The sequence below is a fragment of the Anabas testudineus genome, chromosome 5, assembly GCF_900324465.2.
Source record: "Anabas testudineus chromosome 5, fAnaTes1.2, whole genome shotgun sequence".
In the NCBI taxonomy this organism is placed as follows: Eukaryota; Metazoa; Chordata; class Actinopteri; order Anabantiformes; family Anabantidae; genus Anabas; species Anabas testudineus.
The window spans coordinates 5,803,184-5,830,058 of NC_046614.1; the positions used below are offsets into that span (position 1 = coordinate 5,803,184).

Genomic DNA, 26,875 nt, shown 5'->3' on the forward strand with positions numbered 1-26,875 from the left:
TTAGTCCACAAAGATTGTTCACACTGGCTGCACGTGCACCAGACAACGGGGTGCTCATTTCATGCAATTTAGGTATGCTTATTTATGACATAACCCTTGACTCTGTTCTTATAAAAGAGTTACAAACAACAAAAAGTTAACAAGTTTTGTACTGTGCATACACTCATTCCAATGGAAAAAGGCATGTGCACATCCGTACTGGTTGTACACGACAGTCCAAGGGCAGGTGCTAAACACAAATTACCCTAAAGAGGTTGCCACAGACATCACACTATAATATTAACATATTGGGTTAAATGAGTCTTTGTAGTCAGATTTTTCAAATGTTTTTCTAAATTCTACATGCAAGTTCACTCAGTATTGATATTTTCTGATGGGACATAACATGTTTCACACGCACTAGATGAGGTAGTTGTGGAGGAATGAGGTCAAATACAGCGTATGTCACATGCTGAGTAAAATACGTATTGAGATCTGAGAGGGCACACTGAGCTGCATTATCAGAGATTGTGTATACAGATATGTTGTAAATTTCATCTGACGAGACTAGATTGTTTCTGATACGTGACAGAAATCATACATTAGCTGGAGATAAATGTTATAAATAAACAAATTACATTCAAGTCAGGTACAGAAAAGCACAACAACGAAGAGGCACGCTGCTATCAGTCATTTAAAAGACATGGAGGCAGCCCAGCAGTGATGCTTATACAACACAACGATTTTATGAATATAGATAAAATGAAACCGTGCACTTGTAGTGGTAAACAGGCAAATATACTGTAAATGTACTGATGATTATTATTGCTTGCCATACAGTAACTGTAAAATCCCATTAATGTCAAAGCTGTCTGACTGTGACTGACTCTAAGTGACTCTGTGTGGATGAAGGGCCGAACTAACGGCCAAGAGAATCCATTAGCGCTCGGATTTACTGTATAAACAGTGTACCCAAGGTGGAATATTGACGTTATGCGAAAAAATTAAATCTGTTGATACATGACCCTGGCAGTGCCTCTGTCAGCAGAGGCAAAATGATTGCTGTGCTGTTTGCTGAATATTTCTATATGATCAGAAGAAATGGGCACCCAAGATAGAGACCAGATCAAAGTACTCTATATGTATATTATTTCACAGTATACTGGGCAACCTGCATTAATTCAGTGACGACTCAATATATTCATGGAAGCACTTCTCAAATACTTGCTGGAGAAGCGGAAACAACATTCTGCAATATCATCACACCACCTCACACTTCACCCCGCAAGAATGATGTCTTTTTACATTTGACTTTAAGGGAAAATGGCTTCTTGAAAATGTTGATATAAAAGTTTGCATGCACCGTCTCAGGGGCTTTTTACTGCACTAATTAAAGTTGCATTGCAGCATACTGTATTAGGCTACGCTGTTTCAAGCTTCAGCGTGGAGCTGAGAGGGCTATAACGAGGGGAGTGGAGTCGGGGAACAACAGAAGACAGGAACTAAATGAAGAGATGGAAGGTTGCATCAATCAGCAGCATACACAGAGCGGGATCAGACTAAAGATGGTGGTAAAGGTTATAAAAAAGTGGGCGCATTCACAACTGAATTAATTATATCTGGCTGACAGTCTCCTTTTCCACAGGATGTCTCACTGGGGCCTGGAGTTGGTGTCTTTCTTGTATCAAGGAATCTCTGTGTCCCTGGGTGCTTGCTTTAACAGTGTGCTAGGAGCAGAAGTATGGCAGCTCCAGCACTGCTGTAATAATTACCAGTCTTCTCTCCTCAGTCATCCTCTAATGCGAGTTCACTGCACTGTACTGCTAGTTGGCGTCTGTGTCAGCCTCAAGAATCCCATTACATCTCCTATTAAGTTGGCAGAGATTGTGGAGCAATCGGCCTCTTTTCTTTTTCTTTCTTTCTTTTATGTTTTTTTATTTATTTTTCCAAGAATTGACCTAAGGCCGTGGATCCTAATCATTCAGTCGCACTTAGAAACTGATCACAATCCCACCCTATGTGCTGTCATTCATTCAAAACAAGTCTCTCTCTCTCTCTCTCTCTGACTCACGTTGCTGCATCACTGAATGAGAAAACACTGCAGAGGCTCCTTCAGCAGCAGCGAGAGCTTGCGAAAACCCTCACTCTTCTCACTCTTTTCCCACTTCCTTCTGTCTTCCTGTGCCATCTCTCGCTCTCTCTCTCTCTTTCTCTCTCACACAGCCATACTCAAAAGCCCCTCAATGCTGAATCATTTGCAGCGACAGCTCCACAGGCTTAACCTTGCACTTTACAAGAATCACAAGGCAAATTACAGCCCCTACTTAAAACAGCTTTTAAAGGGGAGGCAAGACTGTGGGATCTTGTCACATTTACTGTAGAAATGTCCCAGGTCTATAATCACCCGGCCTCCCAGGACTGTCAGACTTCCCTTGTTATCCAGGCTGGCCAAACTTTTTAAATTTTCAAAAAAAGATTATTTTATTGGGACAGTACACAGAAATTTCTCTTATCATTTGTATTTTAATGTATTAGAAACTCAGTGAACAGCTTAGCGACCTACAAACAGTAGACTAGATACAACTTCAAACCTAGAGGAAGTGATCCCAATGTACCTGCTGTTAGTGTCCTCTTTATTTCTGCCAGCACCAAGCACCCTTTCTCATACATCCTACTGCTTCACAGGCATTTTCACTAGGGAAATGGTTGTGAAGCAGTGATAACCTAAGATGTATGGTACAGCACACCAGCAGAAACGCCTGACAAAAAAAAATGTATACAGTGTAGATTTAAACAGGGAACAAAAGCTTTTTGTTGCATTTTGTCTGTTTAACCTGCAAGTCGTGAAGGCATTGTGAATATGAGATGCTGTGGTTTTGTCACATCAATATTTAAACTGATTCAAGCAAGTGCTGTAGATAAGCTGACTCTGCTGCTAGTACTTGAATGGTAAATGTGGCCTTGACTTGGTTCGCCAGGGGGAGAGGTTTCATTTGCTGCATTAAAAATTTGCTGCTTTGAACATTTAGGGATATGTTTTAAATTATTTCTTTCATGACTCTGTTCATTTGCAAGTTCGACCCTTTTATTGCAAATTGTGTGATTTGTGTCAATTCTTATTTGCAATGGATATATTTCAAATTTTAGCCCAAGAAATGTCTCATCTGTCAAAACTCCTGTACCTTTATGTCATTTCTAGTCCAGTGCACGACTTATGATGTGAGTGCAAAAGGTGGTAAGGGCATTTTTTTTTTTTTTTTCTGAATTAGTGGCATAGCTCAGATAAGGTACAAAGCTGTAAAGGCAGCTTCAGGGAGGCCGTGGAACTTATTGGAGTAATGCAAAGGTCTCCCACAGCTCTGCTGAGAATAATCTGCACAAAACAAATTTGGCACAAACTCAGATAATTTGGTTTCCAAACATGTAGTTATCTATGAAACCTAACAATGTTACTGTACCGTACACACTAAGACATTCTCTGCTGATGTAAACAAGCTTTATTAAGGAAAATGTAAAAGTCACAATATGTCTGCACCACAGAAATGACCAAAAAATACCAAATACCAAAAAAACTCATTAACTCATAGTCATTTGCATGTTATTACAATAAATTGAGAAAAAAAAGAGTTTAAACCTTTTAGACTTGTAAAAAAAAAAATTGTAATGTCTTCTTAAGGTTAACATCTACATTTTATCTTATGATCCACTAAGTGTCTCTTTATATTTTTTTAATACAACCATAGCGCAGATGCTGCTCAAAATCCTCTTGACTGAAGGAAGGGTCTCTTACTGAGGAGACCCAGTGGCCCTGCTCCTCCCCTACAACACCTTTTCAGAGCCAAACTCATTAGCTTTCAGTTCCTCCATGCTGCTTCAGTGGACAGAAACTTTAATTGGCACGCATAAAATCGACATTACATGAAATATTATCATCTAAAGGCGGGGATAAATAAAGCAGGCCCGGTTTTAATGTTAAGCTCACACTAATTGAAAGTCCCCTCAGAGTGCTGACTGTGAAATTAATAGCGCAAATGAGACACAAGTTATGAGCAGTAAATTCAAGAAAGCCCAATATTCAAAATGGCAGAAGGAAGACTGTAAACTGATCACATTTAAAGGCAAACAACGAGACAGTGAATACCTTCCTCCAGTGGGATGAACGGTTTCCTGTGAGCAAAATGAGGAGAACTTACTGAACTGAGCTGAACCAGCATGCAACTTTGGACTCACTGTGCACCAAAGTCTCCAACATTACTACACTTACTGATGCTGCACTGAGCCCCCTCTTAATAGCGTGTGTGTGTGCAGGTACAGTTTGTAAGTTATTAGCAGAGGTGACAGTCACATTACATTGCCTCCGCTGCTTATCTGCCTCCAGAAGAAGAAGCACACCGGTGTGCTGCGAGCTATGACCTCGCCATACATTTCATTACTTTATTTTTTCGTGACTCTTAATGTTGAATTTAAATTACAACCTTAACAAAGCAGTCCTAAAACATTGCACTTGTCTCTATTTATCTACTTAATCGAGAAAGAAGGAAACAAGCACGACTGGAACTAACAACTGATTAATTCTGAGGTCAATCAAAGAGCAAACTTACAGATAATGTACACGGCTGTGTGTCAAATAAACACAGTGGTTCTATTTGCAGGAAGACCGCGTGCAAACATTTATCTTCATTTCTTAAGGGCTGTAGCTGCTAAATGCTAATGTCTGCAGGTGTAATGCATCTCAATATATTAGTATTTGGTTTGGTTTTACATGGTCAGTTTGAGTCTGAGAACAATGAATAACTGGAGGCTGCGTTATTTTATTAGAAGTTATAAATTAAAGTAACAATAAAAAAAATCACATCCTAATTGGTGCAAATAGAGAAAAAGTCAGGAGGATGATTAATCCTCTGAGGACCATGAATGTCTGGACACAGTGAGTGCAACCAACAGACTGACCATCATTGCCACCTGCTGTATAAAAATGGTAACAACAAAGTCTAATTAGAACTAGAAAAGGCAGTCAAGTATGTTTGTGAGTCACAAAAACAGTTCTTTCCTAGTCCTCTCACCCAGCCGGCATGTTTTCCCTCCCGTGTGCAAAGTAAATAGATTGTGTCTAATGGTGTCATTCGTTTCCACTGCATCTGTGCGTAGCACTGCATTCTGCCTCCACATGTATCTTTTGTTCTCTTTTCTCATTCTGTTTGAACAGGTCTATCCTCCATTGGGAAAAGAGGAAGCTTCTTATATCATCATTTCACTGAACTGAAAATAGGAAGTTCAGTGCATGAAAATGCCTTTGACAGATAGAGATGGGGGTGGGGGTGCTGATGCAGAACGCAGAGTGTGATGTATAAAACAAGGCAGATTTGGAGGGTATTTGTCCAGCGCCGAAACTGAATGCATTCTGATAAGCGCATTGCTCAAAGGCTATGCATGTGTGATGAAGATGTAGATATATGCATGGTTTAGAGTTACGTGCGTTTCATTCTATGTGATGTATTTTTGCTAAGCAATCTGCAGGGAGTGGGGTACCGCATAGGCTGCCCTCTTTTTTTTTTTTGCATAATATGTTTAAGGCATGAAGAAAGTGTTGTAATAAAACTAACCAGAAAGGATATTCTTTCTCTATCCTATGGCTAAGTGCCATAAATTTGTACTTTTTTATATTCAGCTAAAACAGTGAGTCAGCAAAAACAGAAAAAACTGCAGTGGAAGATGTACTTGTATGTGTGTATGAAATCTGATCGTTTGTTTTTCAGGCAGAAATCATCATTAAAGCCCAGGCTAACCGATGAAAGACAGTTAAGATGTAATGACTCAGTCTTGTACACAGGCCTCCTCATTGCTCCAAAGTGAAACACTAACACATTTTGTTAGCTCTCCATCCAAGTGCAATCTTGAAAGCCGTCCGCGTGTTCATTTAAATTCTCTTTTATTTGGAGAGAGCAAATAAATCTCTGCAGCATGAGGAGACTTTCATGACCAGGGCACCGTGCAGCTGTTTGTTAGAAGTGTGTTACGAGGTTCTTGGAGGGGGTAGAAACTGATGGGTTGGACTGCAGCAGAGCTGTTGTTTGTCTGAGGCCTTGGTGTGAAATCAAAGGGAAGTTTCTCTCTAGCGCTGGCTGCTTTGGAGAGAAGCCTGGAAAACTGAACAATGATATTGTCTCGGTTCGTGTTAGTTAATGTGATGGTTGTCTCCTGTTCCTGTTTCTGTTACATTTTGTGCTGCAGCACAGTTAATGGTGAACGTCGACAGCACAGATGTTGGAATGAGATATGTAAGTATTTTAATCGGTATATTAAGAAGTTATGTCCTTTATTAATCCTGTTTACAGTTCTAATTTGTAGTAACTGCTTCCAATGATGTACAGCCTTCAAGTCCAGTTTTAATTTTAGCCAAGAACCATCACAATAAATGTTCGAATAAAGTCTCATGCAGCCAAAATGCACGATTAATTGTTGACATTTGTGTGTGTATGTGTGTGTGTTTTGTATGGCTATCATTGTAAGGACCCACATGAATTTTTACAATTTAAAGTGAGGATTTTATACAAAGTGAGGACATTTTACACAAAGAGACGGGTGTTTAAAGAGCAATTTGGGGAAACCCAGGTTTTAGGGTTAGGGTTAGGGTAAGAATTAGCTTTTGGTTAATTCACTTACTGCCGCATGTGTTTGTGTGTGTGCATGTTTAACACCTCTGCCAGGTAACTTGGTTCCTAAAGAATCAACAGCTAGATTTCTAATCTAATATCTAATATCTTCAACATTTACCCTCACAGCAAATCACTGAAGCACATTACGTTTGAATAAAAATGCTTTTATGCCAGAGAGAACAATAAGAGAGAGTGTGAGATTTTGGCAGGACTCTGGTGCTGTTATAATTTAACTGGAGTTCAAATGGAACTGTTGGCCAGACAAAACAAACAATGGGAGTAAATCATTTACTGGTGAAATTTAATTCAATGCTCCAAAGATGGCATAAAAAAATACAACACAACTGCTACTGTGGCCAGTAGTAGTACATCCTCCAGCTAGCTGTGTGAGTTGTGTCATGTTTTTATTCTACAAGTACCAATACGCAACTTGTCTTATTGACTGTGTTCTGGTGCCAGAGAAGCAAGACATCAGCACAGTGGCATAATCAGTTCAGAATAAGGTTCAGCCCAGCGACACACACTGTATACCTTTAAAGATGTTGCGTAAGTTGAACAGTGCTTTATGTTTAGTTTTCATTTCTGCTAGTTCAGACTGTTTCTCAAAGCAACAGACATGGGATGACTACAACCCATGTCATGCCTTGGACCTCGAGAGTGGGACCCCTGTCCTGCAGAGTGACAGATAGTAGAATACTTCTCTCTATGATGAAGAGAAAACCAGCCTTGTTTCCTTGAGTCTTCATCTTGATTATTAAAAAAAAGACTCAGCATGCACAAGCATTCAGTAAGTTATAATATGAAGTTGTAGATCAACATGAAATGCCTGTGTCTTATAAAATCACTGCTTTCCAGAGTTGTGACAGAGAAGATGTGTTAGCAACAGCCAAGAGATTCTTGCCTCAGACCATGATTTGGCTCATGAGCGTGATGAGCTCAAAAATATAATTTGCTGTATTATGAATGATTTTCTCCAGGTTATAAAAACCTAAAACTGAGCATTGTGGCACACAGCAGGTAAGATATGAGGTGGAGAGACAGTATATATATTAAAAAAAAGGTCATGTGTTCTTTCTGCCACCAGGTTATTACTATTAAAACTGTAATTTAATTATAGTTAGGCAAGTGTAACACAAGGAGAACACGAAGGAGAAAGTTGTAGCTATAGAGCGAGAAAGTTCTGCTGGGAAGAGGACGTAGTGAAAACACAGGACATACAAAGTATGTGCATCAAAGTCATTAATTAGATAAGACACAACTTGACAGATGCTGTGCAGAGTGGAAACAGGCATAAACATCAGAAAGGTTTGCAGGGGTCCTTTAAACAACTGTCATATGCTCATGTTTTCAGAAATCGCCCTTCACGATTGCGAATCCCTGTAACAGCTTAGGCTGCAAAAGAATGAAGAGTGTGTATGATCAAGAACCACGCCAGTGTAGTCTGTAAAATGTTTCTTTTGATCTGGAAAAACAATAAAGGTTCTGGTTCCTGCTTTACATTTTTCGCAGAACGTTAATGCAACTCAGCTCGGTTACATTCTCCACAGACTCATCGTATTTACAATCCGCTCTCTCTTAGGGAGAAGACCCAGCAGGATGATGGATGTGTAATCTCTCCTGGCAGAAAGTTGGGATCGTGTCACTGCTGCGTGCTTTGCTTTGTGATACTTAGCAAGAGAAGCCAGCCTGCTCTGAAGTTCTAGCTGCTTTACAAGTGACAGTAAGTGGAGCAGCTGTATTTCTTGCTGTGAGCAGGTAAACAGATGTTGGAGACACTGTTGAATGACTTTCGGCAAATCCAAGTCATAATGGCAGACTGAATAACCCAGCAGTGGATTAAAAGTTTCAGAAGAGTGTAATCGCATGATAACAGCCCGGTCTCCATGGTTACACAGTGGTGGCACTGGTGAAACAGCAGAAGAGCCCCCCCCCCCCCCCTCTTTTTGTAACAGATGACATATTTTTCATGGAGAGAAAACTTTGCCTGCTGTGGGGGTGGGAGGGAAGCACACTCTCGCTCCGCAGGCCAGAGCGAGTACATGTGTCGGGGCTCTGTGAAAGCACAAACCCCCCGTGAGTGGCAGTGAGCTGTCCTGCATATGGCCTGGATGGTCCTGGTGGAATCACACCAGTCCAGCCCACCTGCTCCTCAGCAGAGCCAAGCAAAACCCAATCCCCATGCTGGCTGCATTTCCTGTTGTACACACGCAAACACCAAGCTGCCGTCATCTAGTTTGTATTGCAGCCAGTGCTTAAATTGGTATAGGCATTCATGCATGTTTCACACCCACAGTGTGATTACATTTGTCTTTCTCAAAGAGAACGAGAACGCGGTCCAACCTTTACTGGCCTGTGCCGCACTCCAGTTCAGCTCCACTCACTGTAATTGTCTATTTTAAATCAGTGCTGTGCATTTTCCTTTATTTACTTGCGTTTTACTTCAGCTAAAAGGTCATCATGTCGGAGCCTAAGCAATGTACCATTAGCACAACATTTTACACTACAGTAAAACTAGGATCTGTGATATTTATAAGAGAGAGAACTAATGACACATTTATCTGCCTCACATCTATTTTATATCAGCTCAGCAAAAGTTCAGACGCTGAAGGGATGTGCAAATTTACCACAACAGACAGATTATCACATGATGGTCCGAAAAAAAACACAGCTGTCAACACCTTATATTTCTTTCCGCATTTCTTGCCTCCACGTAGAAAGAAATAAGTTTTGGAATGACTTGTTGTTATGGTGCATTACTTGCCATGGAGTCACAGTCCCACCAAAAAGGACAAGTTTTCACCTGTAAAGGAAAATATATGTGCGGAACAGTAGTGCAGTAGTTATTTGTGTAGTGTTCTCCTCTCTCCTGTACTCTGGTTTCCTACCGAAGTTTAAAGACATGTAGATTAGATAAATTGCCTGTAGGTGTCTGCGTCTGTGTCTATATGTCAACCTTGTGATACATCTGTTGGCAGATAGCTCTCTCCCAGTAACAGCCTCTAGCCCCCCCCCCCCTTTAACAGTACGCAGGATAAGTGGTAAGTTAAGTGGATGGAGGAAAATACATCAGCCTCTGCTAACGGTGTAATGGAGTGATACCTGATATTGTACTGACGACCATTGTTCCCAGAAAATGCAACCTAGTTACTTAGCAGTCCCCACACTTTACATTACCCCATCACTACATTTATTTGGCAGTAGCAGATCAATATTACATTCCGTAATCAACAAAGACTATTCGATATCTAGAATGAAATTCAAAAACTACTTAGCAGTGCCACCTTTACTGGCAACTACAACTGTATTTTGTATTGAATAATTTACTTCAGAAGTACTTGTGAGTTAGTACTGACTACTACTCAGAATTACTATTTCAAAAAAACATTTAATAGTGATGTTACGTTCATGAACAATCCAGTTTGTTTCAGCTGCTCCTTGACAGGTACGAAAGGATCTGAGTCTAAGTTAAGAGCCTTTCCTTTTAACACTGCGCCCTAATTTCACTCTCACCTACAGCAAAGTCCCTCATCTCTTTCCTTGAACACTGAATATTAACCAGTTACGAGAGGTAGAACTTGCCAGTTATGATTTGTCTATTGCTGTCGGTGAATGCATCACTGATCCCTGAGCGAGCTGAACGGTGAACGGAGAGAGGGAGCAACGTTGGGAACAACAAAGGAATAAATTATAAATAAAACTGTCACATTCGTGACCTGCACCTCCACAGAACCCTGCAGGAACGATGTTACTTGAATGCAACTAATGCACAGGCATGATCCTCCTGTCTGCTCTGTGCAGGGGTGTGTGTGTCTGTGTGTGTGTGTGTGTGTGAGACCCGCTGTCAAAGGCATGGACCTGAACCTGGATGCATGTGATGTTCATAATGCAAATAACTGACAGATCACTGAACATATGAGTAGTTAGAACTGTTAAACGTCCAAACATGTAAAAAATTATTATTATTAGAACATTAAATCTTTAGTGGGGTCGGTCTAAAAAATTCTGCCTCAACTCATAGTGTTTTGACAATTATTTCACATATTCTGTAACCTAGTAACCACAATAAATGAAAGAAAAAGAACACAATGAGCCATTCGTTTGAACTGGGTCTTTTCAAAGAGTTGCAATCCCCATGGCTCTTATTAAGTTGTGACATTTCCTACAACAGTTTTTTAGCAGTCAGCGTTAATGTTTAACCTTAAAACAACCGAGTAAGTGTTACTTGTGAAATTTCAGTGCTCTAAACTGTTGCTAAACATGACTTTGTATTTCACACCACACACATACTCTACTATATTACTCCATATTATACTATACTGCTGTGTGCCACCCAGATCACTCCAAAATGTTTATCCTCCCTCTCTCATTGACAAATCCTTATTAAGCCTGTTAGCTATTATGTATCCATGTTGAAGCCAAGTAAAATCATATCTGTGTCATGTTATTCGTGACAGGTGGCTTTGTCTTAGTTCATGACGTCGTTATTCCTGGCAAAGATATTATGCAGCTGTGCCGGCACAATAAAACCAGCCTGAAACCAACATTTAAAGCGTGAGTGTCTACTGCACAAACTGGTGCTGGGCAAATTAGAGCCGTAATATTAAAAGCCCACAGGGTTGGTCCTCTAATGCATGTTTGGCCTTTCTCACATGAGGTAATGTGGTGAGAAGAGCAGGCTCACTGCTCAACAAAAACATACTAACCACCACAAAGCTGAACTCGTGCTTCTTTTCCTCCCACGTGAATGAAAGAAGCCTCATCTCTGAGGCATTTCTCCAGTCAATAGTAGCAGTCTGTACCTATATATACTTTCCCTCTGATTCCTTGCTTTGTCTAGGCAGTGATACAGTTAATCTGTTCTTGGTGTGTTGGTGTGCTCCATGAGGAGATGGCAAGAGAAAGAGAGAGACGCTCACGTAATATGCTGAGAAAGTGAGTAGGGAGCAGTGGCGAGGAGCCAGGTGACTCAGAACATGTGACAGGGGGGGGTCAGTGCGGTGGGAGGTGGCGAGATGAATGACTGAGGTGTGAATCTGTGTCGCTAATGGAAGCATCCACCTCCACAAGCTCTTTTTCCTGAAGTCTGTGATTAGTTCATCTCCAGCCTTGTGTCCAGCTACATCCGTCCAGCCTTTCAAGCTTTGTGTTAAAATATTCCTTTGTGAACTGGAATCCGGTGCATCAAATTTCAGTTTAATCATATTTGGTTGTCAAGCAAAGCTTGCTGTATTTAAGCTGTATTTCATTATGCAAGGCAAAAAAAAAAAAACACGAGGGATACAGTGCACACCACCACAAACGCAGCTACAAGTAATATCTACCCGTCATATCTCTTTTTTTAATGGACTGTTTTGGCATAACACAGCTTGGCCATTTTGCTTTATGTAAAATCTAAAATGCTTTCTCTTCACACTTCACCGGCTAATCTGACCATTCTCTGTGCCTGTTGTTTGTTGCCTTGGTTACAAAGTCCTTCAGCGTGGCATCGTAGTACGGTACTATTCCTGCTCGATGCAGAGAAATGCATCATTTGCTTTATATGCTATGCTGCATATTGCCAAATTTAGATGATTTCTTCTTCTGTACACCCTTTAGAAGTCCAGTGTTTTTATTGTTAATTTAACTTTCACGATCCATATGGATCAGCGCTGTGTCTTCCTCACAGGAGGAGCAAGAACAGTTGTTCTGAATGATTTTTTTTTGGGTCTACTCATTCATGTCTGCCACCTCCTCTCGCTGCCCAGTTTCTCTTTTCCTTATCTGCTGACAGTGATTCTCATTCAATGTGATATTACTGCATCCCATTAAGGAAATGTTAGACTAATTAGTGGAGCACTTTCAGGTGAGAAACTTAAACTTGTTTCTGATTCCCTTAAGTAAGTATCTTTTCTGACAACACATAGGTGTGCAGACATAATGACATGTCACATTTAACCTCTTCAGGCAACAAGAGGGAAAGGCTGAAAACACAGGGAGCAAAGGTTGCAGCCTCCTTTGTGAAAATACATAATTTTGGGGTAATACATATCTAAAAGCAATAAAGACAAAGAAAGTGCTTTAGTTGCAGAATTTAAAGTGTCTAAGTGTCCTAATAACAATGTATCAAATGACAATGTGAAAGCAACAAGGCAATGTGAGCTACCATCATCCACATTTTCAGCTCCCCTGCTTAAGATTGTCTGATAGCTCATTGTTCAGCTGTCCAGCCCACAAACTTACTTACTGTTTTGGTTCACGCTCATCAATCTGATAGTGTCATTGTGTCATTTTCAGCTGTCAGTTTTCAGAGAACAAGCTAAAAAGCCCACCAAGCAGACACAGTTAGAGACTAGGTGCTGAACACGCCGGAGTCTTAAGCCTGAAACATGCTTCCTGCAGAGAGAGACAGAGATTTCATGATATTAAAAATGTGGTGACATTTTATCAATTTTGATTCAATATGATTTAAGCAAAGTCTTTTTTACCTTCCGGCCAAGACTGAGATGGAGCTTTCGAGTAATAAAAAGGCATTACTGTTACTTAAATCAAGCAATACCTAATATGCGGATTGGCCTGATACTGTAAAAGGTGAGTAAGAGATCTCAAAGAAACTATGGAGGCTGTTTAACACACAGTGTGCTAACACACATACACACGTGCACACTGCAAGATATGAACTTTTGACGTGTTTTCGGTGCCTTACGCACTATAGAAAAAAATTTTGCATCAACTTTTTACCAAAATATTGATTCTTGTAACATCCCTACCTGCCTGCAGATAAAGCTCACAGACTGCTAACAAGATGTTTGTGGGTAGCTTCAGTGACCTGTGCACAGGGTTTTGCTCTACTTACCTGCAGGAAGCATGAAGCAGGCCTTAGGTAGCTGAAGAGGCAGATATTTCCATCATAAGTTTGATGTAGCCTTTGATGTGATCTCACATTTGAATCAAATTTCATGAATCAGTTTGTAAAATACACTATATACTATAGGCAAACGAGATTGCACATAATATTAACTTGTTCTTTAGAAAAAAATGTGTTTGCTTCCTCTGAATTAACGTCTCTGATTTAACAGAAAGCTATCTCTACAAAAGTTTCACGCTATTTTTCCAAGCCCCTTCTTCCTCCCTTGTAACTTGCACTGTTAAGTCTTTGAAAATGGCAGAGTAACAAAACCCGAGCCTGTCATTATGTTTAAAACTCAAAAACAGGATACGCACAGATCATAATCCTGCTTCCCGATCAAGGTGCAGTTGTTTACTAATAACAATGCAGCCATCTATTACTGCAGGCTGAAGCCAAAGCATGTTGAGTCAAGGGGTCAACTCGAAGCACGTCTCTAACTGCATCACCACAGTGACAAACTACCAGAGCATGAGAGAGTACCATCGATTGTAGTCATGCAACTGCTGGTTGTCTTCAGGCTCTATCATGCAATTTTAATGAAAATAGATTTCCCCTGTCCTTCACCTGCGCAACATGCAGCACAGACCAGTGCAACATGTATAATAGATAATATCAAAAGAGACCAAAAACCTAATAACAGGACTGACACATGAAACATGGCAAACATGAGAACCTGGGGTCTTTCATCTTCAATTTATAGAGAAAATAATTTTCTGTGACGCTACAGTAGCTCTCTTCTATCTTCACTTGTATGACTGCACTCTTTCTGTTTAGTGACAAGAGATGTCACCAGGTATTTCAACGTGTTTCATCAGTGTTTTGTTGCATAGAGCAGAACCATGCTACATACTGAGTTGATGCATAAAATGTCACCTGAGAAATTACCTTGCACACAAACGCCACGGAAAATGCCACCTATTTCCTCAGGACGCAGTCAGCAAACACCACATATCAATAATAATACCTTCCATCCATCACAGCCTTTATCGCTTCAACCTCTGGTCTCGCTACAATTCTTGTGAATGAGAAAATGACAAGCGCAGGCAGCTGGGGTGACAAACAAAGTGGTGACGACAGCAATACACCGCACAGGAGGCCCATTACACATAATGCACATTGGAAAGGAGAGGATGTGCCAGATCATGACCGCCGTTGCGCTATCGCATGCCTTTGTATACGCAACTCACTCGCAGATGAAAATGTCTACAGTGGCAGCATGAATCAATGCTGAGGTGAAATATTAATCCCTTTCAATTTAGAATTCCCCTTTAAATTTTCTATTTGTGGGTGCCAGGCAGGGCATCTCTTTGAAGCTGCATGGTGCACATAGCCTTTCAGTAAAGATGAGGTTTGAGGGCAGAAAGCATTCCTTCAGCTTGATTTTTTTTTTCAGGGGCTGTTCCCTGTCTCTTAATCGTGATTGATTGAGTTGACATTATTAAATTAGTCTTTTTCTTTTTTTAAACTGACTCTAATTGCTCTCTTCTCATAAACGCTGCTGACAGTGTCATTACAACATAACTATTATATGCCCCTCCTGATAAAACCTGTAATGACTTTTGACAGAGTTTGTGTCAGTAACTTGTTCCCAGAGGCCTATGACAAGGAGAAACCATACAGAGGAAAACAACACAGATGAGACTTATAAACTGACCCTGCTATTAAGCGTAGGCCCTGATGTCACTTTTTCATCATACAGTAATACAGTACCTCCCTCGCCAACACTAAATGGCAAAAACCAACCTGGCAAGTCTGCAATAAACAGGTAAAGGCTTAATCTCTTGTGGAAAACAATAATCATTAACAGTCAGTGGTCTGTAAAAGTTTAAATACACAGGTGTATTGACTAGAAAAACAGTCCACAACAGGAAGTATCTGTTCATTTTTCTCCTCAAGTAAAAGCGCGTGCTTTAAATGTTACATAAAGTATAAAAGTACTTGACTAAGAAAACAGTGCATTTTAAACAATGTTGAATTTTATTCTTTGGATAAAATAAATGTAGCTTGGTCCAGATTTGTTAAGATTATGGTTAAAATATGTTGTTACCTGCAGACAGTGGAACAAAAAAAAGCAGTCAGTAAAGATGGGACTGATTTTAACAACTTTATGTACGAGAGGTTAATCAATCAGCATTTGATTAACATATGACTTTTATATCAATCAAATCATACAAAAACTAACTAGTAACTAATGATGTTAAAATGAATGTAGTGGAGTAAAAGCAAAACACAAAATTTAAATACTCCAGCAAAGTACAAGTACCTCATCATTGCACCTACAGTAAGTACAGGCATAGTACTTGAGTAAATGTACTACCTCAGTTTAAACAGAGTTATAGTCCAGCTCTGTAGATAACAAAAATAGGAAGAACAATTCTGAAGGCATACAGACATCTGGTTATATTTTATTAAACGCATTAGATGTTCATGATCCCATATACAGAAATCCAAGTTTAACCCCAATTGGACTGCGTGTCTGTGGTTGTGCCAGTGAACTCGCAATTTAGGTTGTATGCAGGCACCAGGCCATAAGGAAGAAGACAGAGAATAAAAAGATCTGTTTTTCTAATTTCTTAAACATGGTCCTGAGCGCTGCTAAATCAATGGAGTATTTTTTAAAACTGAATATTTATTAGCCTGATCCAGATCATAAAAGCTTCAAAGCAGAATCTAGTAATGTCCAGGCTGATGAAAACTGCAGAAAATCACAGCTGGCTGGTTGATAGTACACAGCTACAAGAAGTTTACAAGAAGTATCACTTTAAATTGCTTCTATTCTCTTGAGCCTTCCTGGCAACACTCAAACCTGGATTGCTTCTTAATCTCTTAGCTCAGCTGACCGCACAGAAGCTCTTTACTATTTTAGCCGTTTTCCATATTTCTTCCACATGGGTGCACGAGGGCTGCAGAGAATACATCACTGTATGCACGAACAAGCTCTGCAAAAATGATACTGACAATCAAGCAGTGGAGTATGCTTGCATTGTATGTTGAGCATCTTTAATTATGTCTCACACATAAGTATTTGCCTTTTTTCGTGTTGTGAATTATTATTGTGCTGCCTAACGTCAGCTGCTGCATGGTGCAACTTCACAGCCGCTACAGGTATCACTTAGTTCCCTGTAGCATTCCCCCTTTTTTACTCTCACTCACTCCTCACAACAGGATATTGATCCAGTGCAAATGGAATGAGCTTGGATATTACTGCATAAAATAACCTATGTGTTGCTAGAGTTAGTCTCTGACATCATGGTGTCTTTTTTTTTTTTTTTTCTGCTTGGCTGCTTGAGTCATGCGAGGACAGCTCAGCTGGCTTCGGTTTGATGGGTGGACAAGAGCAGCAGTAAAATTGGAGAGGCACTCAAATAGAAGCCATTAACTAAAATATCCCACACTGAATCAGAGATAACAGTGGAAGCTTTTAAAATGTGTTGAACCGTGTCTGCGTGTGATGTATTTTGTTGGCTTAAAGGATGTGGTTTGCTTCTCAAAAAGTGATATTTAAAGCATCACGGTGATATTTGCATGACACATTCGTGAAACAGAATACATCTGCAGGCTGTTTGGAAATGTTTTCTAATGAGCAAGCATGTATCACGTTACCTGATTTCCACTGTGTTGCAGTGGAGCTTTCTATGTTTGGTTGCTAATTGAATCTGAAAAGGATGGAGCTAAAAAAAAAAAAAAAGTCTACTGGCAAAAATCTGTACTGTGTTTGTGAGGTACAGCTCACATGCGTGTTATGTAAAGCTAATACAACAGTCATCCTCTGCAGTGGCTGGGTATCCACATACTTTTGATTCTACTCTTCAAAGAGACTACACTCAAAGTCCACACGCTACAGCTCTCATAAAAAGAGCCGGCTCCATCTTCTATTCCATCTGGCCCATTCACACTTGTGGGATTTTGTCTTTGACTTAAGTTATTAAACGGGCTTCTCCTGTTTAGCAAAAGTCCCTCATACTCAAACGCCTCCTATTGTTAGTGTCTCGCAACGATATAATGAAATGCCACATCGGGAGCATCTCTGGCATTACACAAATGTCAGCAGCACGGAGGCTATTATTCTGCATTTCCAGGTAGACACCCAGAAGTTGGGTAAACAAACAGCACAATGGACAAACAAAAGAAACCCCTCTGTCCTGTGCATCTCAGCGCACAAGCTCCTTGTGATAAATGAAAATCAGTGATTCTCAGATATTGTTTAATCTCTCCAGTCCTCCACATGATATCTTCACTGCAGCACAGCACAATATTGAGGCGTACAATTTATGCCTCAATATTGCTGCTCAGTGTGTGTTCTTATCTAGTACTCAGCACAGCACACTCCTTGACTGCGTAAGAGCACACATGGTGACGCTAATTTGCTGTGTGGCTCTTGAACAGGAGCATTAGTGGCAGAGGACTCTCAGAGGGGCCATAAAATTTTTATTGAGCACAAATAAACGCAAAGGAGAGAAAAAATATATGCATAATATCTAAGAGACAAAGGATAGTTGCATGGTACAACATGTACTATAGCACATTTAGGGCAGTAAGCAACACAAATACTGCATATTGAACTGGTGCTGTAATTCTAGAGAAAGCATAGATCTGAATACAATTAAAGGCAGATCAATGAGCAGACTGTGGGAAATTCATCCTGTAGATATCTGAGAGAACCTGCTCTACTCCGCTGTTCTCCTATTTAATTGTATTTAAAGCATCATTGTTACCATCATGATTTCACCAGCATTAGCACATTCGTGCACAAAACAATCAAAGCAGGCTGCACATCCCTGCGCATGAGCCAGCAGCTTTCACGGAATTAAGAGGGGATGTAACACAAAGTTGAAGTGGTTCTCCCTGGAGAGCTAATTGTGTGCAAATTGCTATGCTTTCCTGTAGCTGCTGCTGCCACAGGGCCACCTGGGGTTCATCGCAGGTCTGGACCTCTTCTGGGACTGAACAAATCATTACACACAGCTCACTGGTGATAGAGCATGCGTTGCTCATCCTAAAGTGCCTTAAGGATGTGACATATGGACGAATGGCATCGACCTATAGAGGAAATGATTCCACGGTGGAGTTTTTTTTCTTCTTCTTCTTCTTCTTCTTGTGTAAATGTTAGTGTGGGGCTACCTTCAATGTCTATCTCTCAGTACAGACTAATAATAATGGAGGTCAAGGGATGGTTTGCTTGATTGTTGTGAGTCTTCATGACAGCTTAGGACTAAATGTCAGAGCTCTCCAATGTTCTGCTGAGGTGCAGGAGTTCATAAATATTAGTGTCAGTGTCTCAACAAGCTGCTCCCGTGAAAAGCCTCATCTATCAAGCGCGTGCTGATGGCAGCAGGAGTTATTCCTTATGAACTTGAGCCTTTGCAATGCAAAATACTGATTGGAACCCGCTTTCCAAAAGCTAATTCATTTTAATGTCTGCAAAGGTCATCAGTGCATGTATTCTGAATGACAAAAAAAAAGTGTTTTTCCAAGTGGTATGTGAGGACTATGAACTGTGTTTTAATCTCATTACAAATATGAGAAGCACTGAAAAGGAGATTTTTCCTTTTTTTAGATTAGTGTGCTAATTAAATTGATGTTTAGATCCCCTGTTGAGCAATAACAACATGCCCGAAGCTGCCCTCCTTTAAGCCACATTTAACATCAGCCCCGTCTCCCAAGAGATGAAAAACCACAACAATGTCAGAGGCAACTGCTGATCTTTGACTCAGTGCTGTCTGGCAGGTTTTTTCACATTAAACGATCACGCCACGCGGTGCTCAACATCAGTCACTTAAAATGATCCGAACAGTTTATGTTTGAATGTTGCTGCTGTGGCATCAGCAGCCGCACAGAGTTGCAGCATCAGCACTTGTGTGTGTGCGTCTAAGTCAAAGTGAAGAATGTGCTGGATTAAACTCCTGGAACATCAGAACTCTTATTGCCTTATAATAAAGGTTCCAGATATGGAGGAGATCACACACCTTCTGCTCACTTCTAAACTAAAACCCATTCATTTGCTGCAATGCATGATCAAATTAAACATCTCATTGGCTTCCTGTCTTTTGCGTCACAGGTGTGGATGTGCTTAGGTATTTTGTTTTGGCACATTTTAATGTAATCAGTTTCAAATCTTTGACTTATTGAATTGCCTTTATCCAAACTGTGTAGCATCCCTTTTTGTTTAGGGAATTAGTTCTGCTGGTGCGCTCATTGAAACCCAGAGCAGGATTTCTATCCACTGTTCTTGTATATTATGTAACGATCTTAAGTGGTTAGGGTTAGTGTCAAAAATAGACTTAAATGCATCGATACAAGGAGAAAATGAACTGATGCCATTTTCAGATTTAGTCGTGGATTCCGCTTCAGGTTCATTGATTCGGAAATCTGAACGGCACATACAGAAACAACATCACAACTTACCTTGACACCAAATTCCGCCACTAAACGTAGGATCCAGGGACCGTCAAAGTCGAGTTTGTCCTCGGTGACCCGCCCCCCTGCTCCTATTATACTAAACGTTCCTGTGGAAGTTTGGGGGAAAATAAAAGTACTTCTGCGTGTAATTCTTGCGCTCCTGCGGTCTGTAGTACTGTACCATCTGTTGTGCCTGTGCGCGTCGAGCTCTGCGCGGAGAGGAGAGAGGAGAGAGGAGAGGAGAGGAGAGGAGAGGAGGGGGTTCCGCGTCCGGAGCGCACAGCGGATAGGACAGCGCGCACAGGAGGGAGACGGGTCAGAGACAAGTCTGCGCGAGTCCAAATCTCAGCAAATGACCGTATAGTAAATTATAGATGACAGTATCAGCATGCCAATGTGCAGCTGTGGGCTACAGTAAAGGCGCATTACAGTCTATGGGAAGAGACACCTGCCCTCTCTTTCCCCACCATCTCCACTGATGCAAAGAAAACATCCAGTTTAACCGTCTGTTAGACACATGAATCTTTAATATTGAGTTTAAAAAGTGAATACAGTGTACAGTAAATAAAGTGATGAGCATCATAACTTCAGGACAAACTAATAACTAAACAATTTTTTTTTTTTTCAATGAGTGCAGCATCAACCTAACCCTAACCTGTTATGGGATCTCTTTTACACCATGACACCCCAAAGCAAGTCCTCTGATGTTATTTTCTATTAATCAGATTAGTGGTGTCGGTGAGGAATGTGTTGGCAGCTGGCCAATCAGAGCTCCTGTCGCTCTTTTAGGGAAATAATTAATAAATACTCATTATTTGGTAAACGTATTGGTCTTTTCTGCAGATGTTCCAGATGCACACTTCAGACTCCACTAAATGGTGGGTCATTTGACATCATGCAGACATTGTGACCAGTCCTCCTCTACCTGTAACTGAGTAGCGACTGCCAAGCTGGATGAAGAGGGTGACTAACCCGTCCGCTAAAGAGGGAATGCATGTTCATAAACAGGCATTTGTTTGTCCCAGACACATACATTGAATGCCTCATTTAAGAAAACACCCATCTTGATCAGTTTGAAAAAACGTGTTACTCTTAGGCTGACCTGTCTGTCTATCCTGACCCTGCTGATTGTTGCCCTCTACTAGTATGTAAAGTATACATGTAGATACTGTAGTTTTGGTTGCATAATGTATATATGTAGGTTTTGAGATATTTGTCTCTGATTTTCCTTGCTTTCGTCTGAACGTATTGAAGATGGATGAAATGTCACTTCTGGTGCTGAGGGGAAATGTGATTTAAAAAAGGAGTCCTGATGTTACTATGGATTAGACAGATTGTTTCTTCACTAGAGAATAGTTCCAATGACAGCTTGTACTTGGGTGGTGGCAGAAATGTCAGGGATGGATATGTAGAAATCTGCAATGGCTCGATATCAATACGGTAGGTGAGAAAAAAATATGTCTGTCTGTAAACTGGGGTTAAAACTGTCAAATCCAGCATCTGCAGCCAGCTTCTTTGTGGAGACGAAATCGTGCTCTAACATTCTGCAATTTATCCAAACCCTTTAGGGCCCACGTGTCAATGTATGTTACAAATGAAGCGTGAGGGGAAACATATAGCCTACATAAAACCAGGAGCTGTACACAGTGAATGCTCATGGATCAGGACGTCGGATACTGAGAGAGCAGATGGGTTTTTCCTCAATGTGACAGACACTATACAATGCCCTACATACAGTGTGTTCACATCCAAAGGCCAAACAAATCCAGGTGCTACTAGAGAGAGCGACTTTTATAAGGTGTGGTTATAATTGTTCTGCATTGTCTGTTGCTACGTCTTCATTCAGACTGCATCCTTGCTAAGCAGAGTTCTGTAGCACCAAAGTAATTGCTATCTCAGTTCTCTCACCTCCTGCAAACAGAACTGGATCCCTCCTCCAGGCTCTGCTGCCTCCTCACCCACATGTGCTGAAATCTGCTGAGGCAGGTGAAGATGGAGCCTCCCACCCAGGATGAGTATTTTTGGCAGGGCACAGACAGAGAGTTGACCCTGATGCCACTTGGTGCCATCTGCAACCACTGAGACAAGCCAAGCTTCCTTATTGGCCATTTACAGCTCCTTCCAACTAATATCAAGGTTCCTCACAGACCTTGCCAGTCTTGGTCACTCAACATTGCAGCACAGTGGGGTCAACTCTTGTATAAAGAGCAGCCTATTAGGTTTATAAAGCTTATAATCCCCTTCAGCCTTCTCAGTGGACCATGTTATAAGGAAATGAGCTTATTTTGTCACCAAAGGTAACTGTTTAATTTTTTTGGAACACACCCATAACTTCCTAAAAGTTAGAGGAGAAAATCTGCTGTGGGTACAACACTCAATGTACCCACTAGTCAAAGTCAAGAAATAGCTTAGCTTGGCTTAAACAGTTAGTGTGACTTTGTTTTTTGTGTCATTAAACAGAGATTTACAAGTTTATTACCAATAGGTTTAGCTATGGGAGAGCAGGCAAACCAAGAATTTTCTTACTGCTTTCAATATAATAAGCAAAGCTACCTGACTACTTGCTATGTTATATTAAGTGCACATGCACTAAAGTAGTTAAAATCTAACACTAAGAAAAAAGTGTAAAAGCTTTAGTCAAGTTAGTCATCGAAATACTTTAAATACTTATGATTGAGTTTTTATTTTGGTACAGTGTTTCTGGAACTGAGTGGAATCATGTAAAAAATGGAAGAGTATGAAATGTATCTATTAACAAATGAAAGCATGAATATTTTGATATATGAATATGGAAGATACAATTAGAAAAAGTCAATATTTGAAAATCCCAGAGTGTCAGCACTCCGAACATATATGATTTTAGCTGAAATGAGACAGGTCTGACTGTACAGCAGACTGGCGGTTTTGTAACCAAGTGTGAAGCAAGACAAGATTAGCAATGCCTATCAGCTGAAAGGAGCGCACAGAGCAGTGTTTGATGTGTTTAACAGTTACAGTCAGTCACTTTGTCTCCTGTCACGACTGTATCAGTGATATAATGAAGCAAAGCAGGAGTTACTGCAGAATGTGGACTCAGCTGCCGTCTCTCGCTGCACTAGGACAGGAGACACAGCTGGGGATCTGTCACCAGGATGTCATGTTTTTATAGGGCAGATCCACAGTTCTTCAATGTGCCATGGAGAAACTGTGATTTTACTTATCACTTCTTCCTCTGTGGTTGATATTTTGAGTGACTGCTCTGTGGCAATGAGACATGAGCATACAGTAGATACAAGTTTCAGTTCACCGATTACATTTTTTCTCTGAGGTTTGTCTGTAATGATCCTGGTCTGATTAATGCAGACTCTGCATCCTCATTCCCATCATATGGATTTCTATATGTTGTTGTTTTTTCATCCAAAAAGTTTTCGTTTTTTCTGTCCACAACCGTCCTCCCAGTGCTTTTTCTTAAGCGTGCCAAGTACTTTTGGTCACAGACAGACTGTGCTGTTTCACTGTAAACGCCTGATATCACAACAGTATCCATGGCCTTGAAGCATCACAGTGCTCAAGCTGGAGTTGCTATAGCAACGGGCGATCAGAGGGGTTATTTTTCTGTGTTTGTGAACATATTGAGGAGATGATGGGGAAAAGATGATTTTATAATCAGTCACCAGCTAGATTGCGTGTTGCACCTGCAGTACCGCCACATGAGGCTTTTTAAAAGCGTGTAGAAGCAGTAATAAATGTCAACCTGTTATTGTTCCTCTTTACTCAAACGCGCCATAACACTAAATCCGTACTCACTATGAAATGCCCCTCGCCTTTTGGCGGCCATGCATGAAATGGCTGGCATGGTTCCTCCTACAGCAACTACTGCATGACAGCATCTCCGGTAACTAGTTATTCAAGAGGAGCCACTGTGAGATGTGAAGCTGTGTAGAGCCCAGCTCGATTTGGTTTCACCCCTACAGGGGGTGGGGGGTCGGGGAGGAGTGCTGGCACTTTACTGTCATTTGTAAAGGCCAGAGCTGGAGGCACCGGAAGCAATTGAAGGATCATTTTATTATTTAGTAGATGTGCATATGAATCAGCAAATGTTGCATCTGGTTCCTACAAAAACATCCATTTTAAAAAAAGGTTTATGTAGTAACATTAACCAGTAGCACATTTGACATCAATCTTTACATCTCCCTCTATAGAAAAGATAGAATGAATGAATTTCCACGATTCCATCACATGGACATTTTATAGGGAGCCACATCCATCCAGAGGAAGCATGAATGCGTTCCCCCCCAGCCCATCAAAGCTCTGAGAGGCCTCTTCACAGCCTGTAGATTCATCCACTTCCCTCTTAGTGGGATTTTTTTTTAGCATCCTGCATCATAGAAATTGAAATTGAAATTAGAACAACTGGAGAGGCTGCAGATATGCACATGCAGGGTCTGTTTGCCACTGTGTTACAGAACACATCAAAAGAAAGTGGTTCTGAACAATTCAGTGACAAAGGATTTGCAAAGGAATGAATTAAGGAACCTGCTGCGCTCTTGGAGTTTATTAATTGCTTCACTACTTTACCTTCGGCTGTCAGTTTTGTCAGTTGCTTCCGGTGGAAAATTAGGGGCTTTTGTCGTTTCCAACTCTAATTTGGACAAAAGATGATTTAAAATTGATGTTTTACACATTGTTAGGTTGTGACCAAAAATAAATGGCCCTATTAATGTGAAACACTGATCAAAAAGTGTTACTGGCCAGTTTTCCCCTAAAAAGCCTGTTACCCTCCTGCAGGTGAGTGTGTTTGTATTGAACATTTAAATGCCGAAGCGCAGAGGATTTTTCAGTGTAGGCACACAGCCAAGTAGAAAAGCTGTTCATGATTCAAATGTCTTCATGTCTGTTTATTTATGGCAGGTACTGTACAGTATATCAGTACTTGCCAAGATTCACTGGGCTATTTCTGGCTCTCCTGAAATAACACTGTAAGCTCATTTTTGTCTGAGGCTTTGAGGACTTAGTTTAGATTATATGAATGAATACTCATGGTCAACGTGGTGATAAAGCTCCTCAAATTTACTTCTGCGACTTCTGTAAGAGAGAGAATGGCAGGTAATGCAATTGAAAATAAAGCTAAGGACATAACAGATCAATTATTATACTTAAAGAACAGTTAGAGTTGAAAAACAGTTATGGATGTTCTTGCCAAGAGATTCATGAGAAGACTAATGCCAGTTTCATACCTGTGTAAATATGAAGGTGTCACAAGAGGCTTAGCTTAACATAAAGACTGGAAAAGACCAAAGCCTACCACCTATGTTGTCTGTTTAATGTGTACATAGCAGGTTCCAGCTCTTGTCCTTGTTTAGTAAAGAGGGACTTTCATCAAGTTGAATGTGGACAGAACAATGGATACATCATTTCTGGGCAAATATATGCTCTGCTTGTTCCATCGATGAATAGGTGGTAAATTGCTTGTGTGCTCTGCTTTACATGCACACATGGCTAAGAAGTATTATTATTAGGTTGTGACCAAAAAAAAAAACTGGTCGACTTCAGTTAAATATGAATTCAGTTTTGTACCACTTCGCTCCTGTTTCTGTGAGCTGCTCACCTTTCCGAGAGAGAGAGGAAGAGGTCCTCAGGTATTTTAGCCAATACTGATCCTTTAAAATGTGCCAGATACCAACCCTCATCATCAGGTTATGATTGCTAATTAAAACAAAATCTTGCTGCCTTGCCCGGGCCCCAAACGGGTTCATGCAACTACACTACATGGCTGCAAATGACAACCACACAGCACTAACACCCATGCCAACTGAGCATACTCAACGTGTGCTCTTACACACTCTTATGTACCTGCTCCATTCACCCTTTTCCAGTCAGTCAATATGACTTTAATATGACAAGGTACTAAAAGTAAAACTGTTTCTTTCATGTAGTTGTAGATAAGTCTTTACATAGGTCTGCTGATATATTTAGAGAAGACAAATTCCAGCATCAAGCTGGGACACAATTTTTATACCCCCACTGTCTCACGTTTTAACATCTCATGCAATCTAATGTATTTTTAGGCCAAGTTTGTACGGACAAGGGTGCTACAGCGGTCTTGTTGTCATGGTCATGTCAAAGGACATCAGACGTTGTTGTCTAGTTGTTTTATAATTGTGCATTTGTTCAGTGGAAAGTGAATGCATAAGGTCAGGAACAAAGGCAAGCAGCAGCTATAGCCGTCACCTTTTATCACATTGTATGCAGAGTTCCTCCACCAACATGCTGATGTTAGCATCTTATGATAACTGCTTATACCGCTCATCATTTGTGTCATTCATTGTATTAAGTACTGTCCCATTATTGTTCCATAACGAAAGAAATGTAGATGAGTCCTTTGATATTCTGCTGAGCTACTGTAAAAGTCACCAGCACTGCCTTGTGCCAGGCTCTTTGGGTCCATCTGTCAGACTGAGATCACATCATGGGATTGTATAGATGCCAACTTTGTAATCCTGTTGTGAGCAAGGAAGTAAGATGACACAGTCCTCTAGTGCCAAAAGCAGAGGTATCTACATTGTTACCAAAAGATGCTCGATAGTGTGACAGATTGCATTATATTTAGACGTTTTCATTCATTTAAACTTTTAGACACTGTCCTCTGCAGAGGCCAATCAGAATAGGCCACTGGCCACAGCTCTAAACAAAGTGGTCAGCTGTTTACTATGCGTAACAACAACAGACAAATAAAGCCATTAATGATTAATGGGCTGTTATTTTCCATATTTATGTATAAAGGTTCCAAAGTCATGGTTGAATCTGAATATCCACTGTGAACACTCCAGAGTTAGTTCAACTCTTTCAACAGACCTCCACAGATACCATGCACACTCCTCTTGCCATCTTCTCATCCTGTTATTCCAACGAATTAGCTAATTTGTGATAGTGCCCCTGGTCTGGAACTACTGTTCTGATGGCGTATTCCTCTGGT

At 40.6% G+C, this 26,875-nt stretch overlaps 1 protein-coding gene across 1 annotated transcript in view; it reads right to left on the reverse strand.

The window, feature by feature from the left end:
• Nucleotides 1-20,090, reverse strand: part of camkvb (CaM kinase-like vesicle-associated b) — a 32,420-nt gene extending 12,330 nt beyond the window's left edge. The window contains exon 1 of the mRNA XM_026349183.1: nucleotides 19,927-20,090. The gene's annotated coding sequence lies outside the window, so the exon portion shown is untranslated. The remainder of the gene's footprint in view (nucleotides 1-19,926) is intronic.
• Between the last annotated feature and the right edge of the window lie 6,785 nt (nucleotides 20,091-26,875).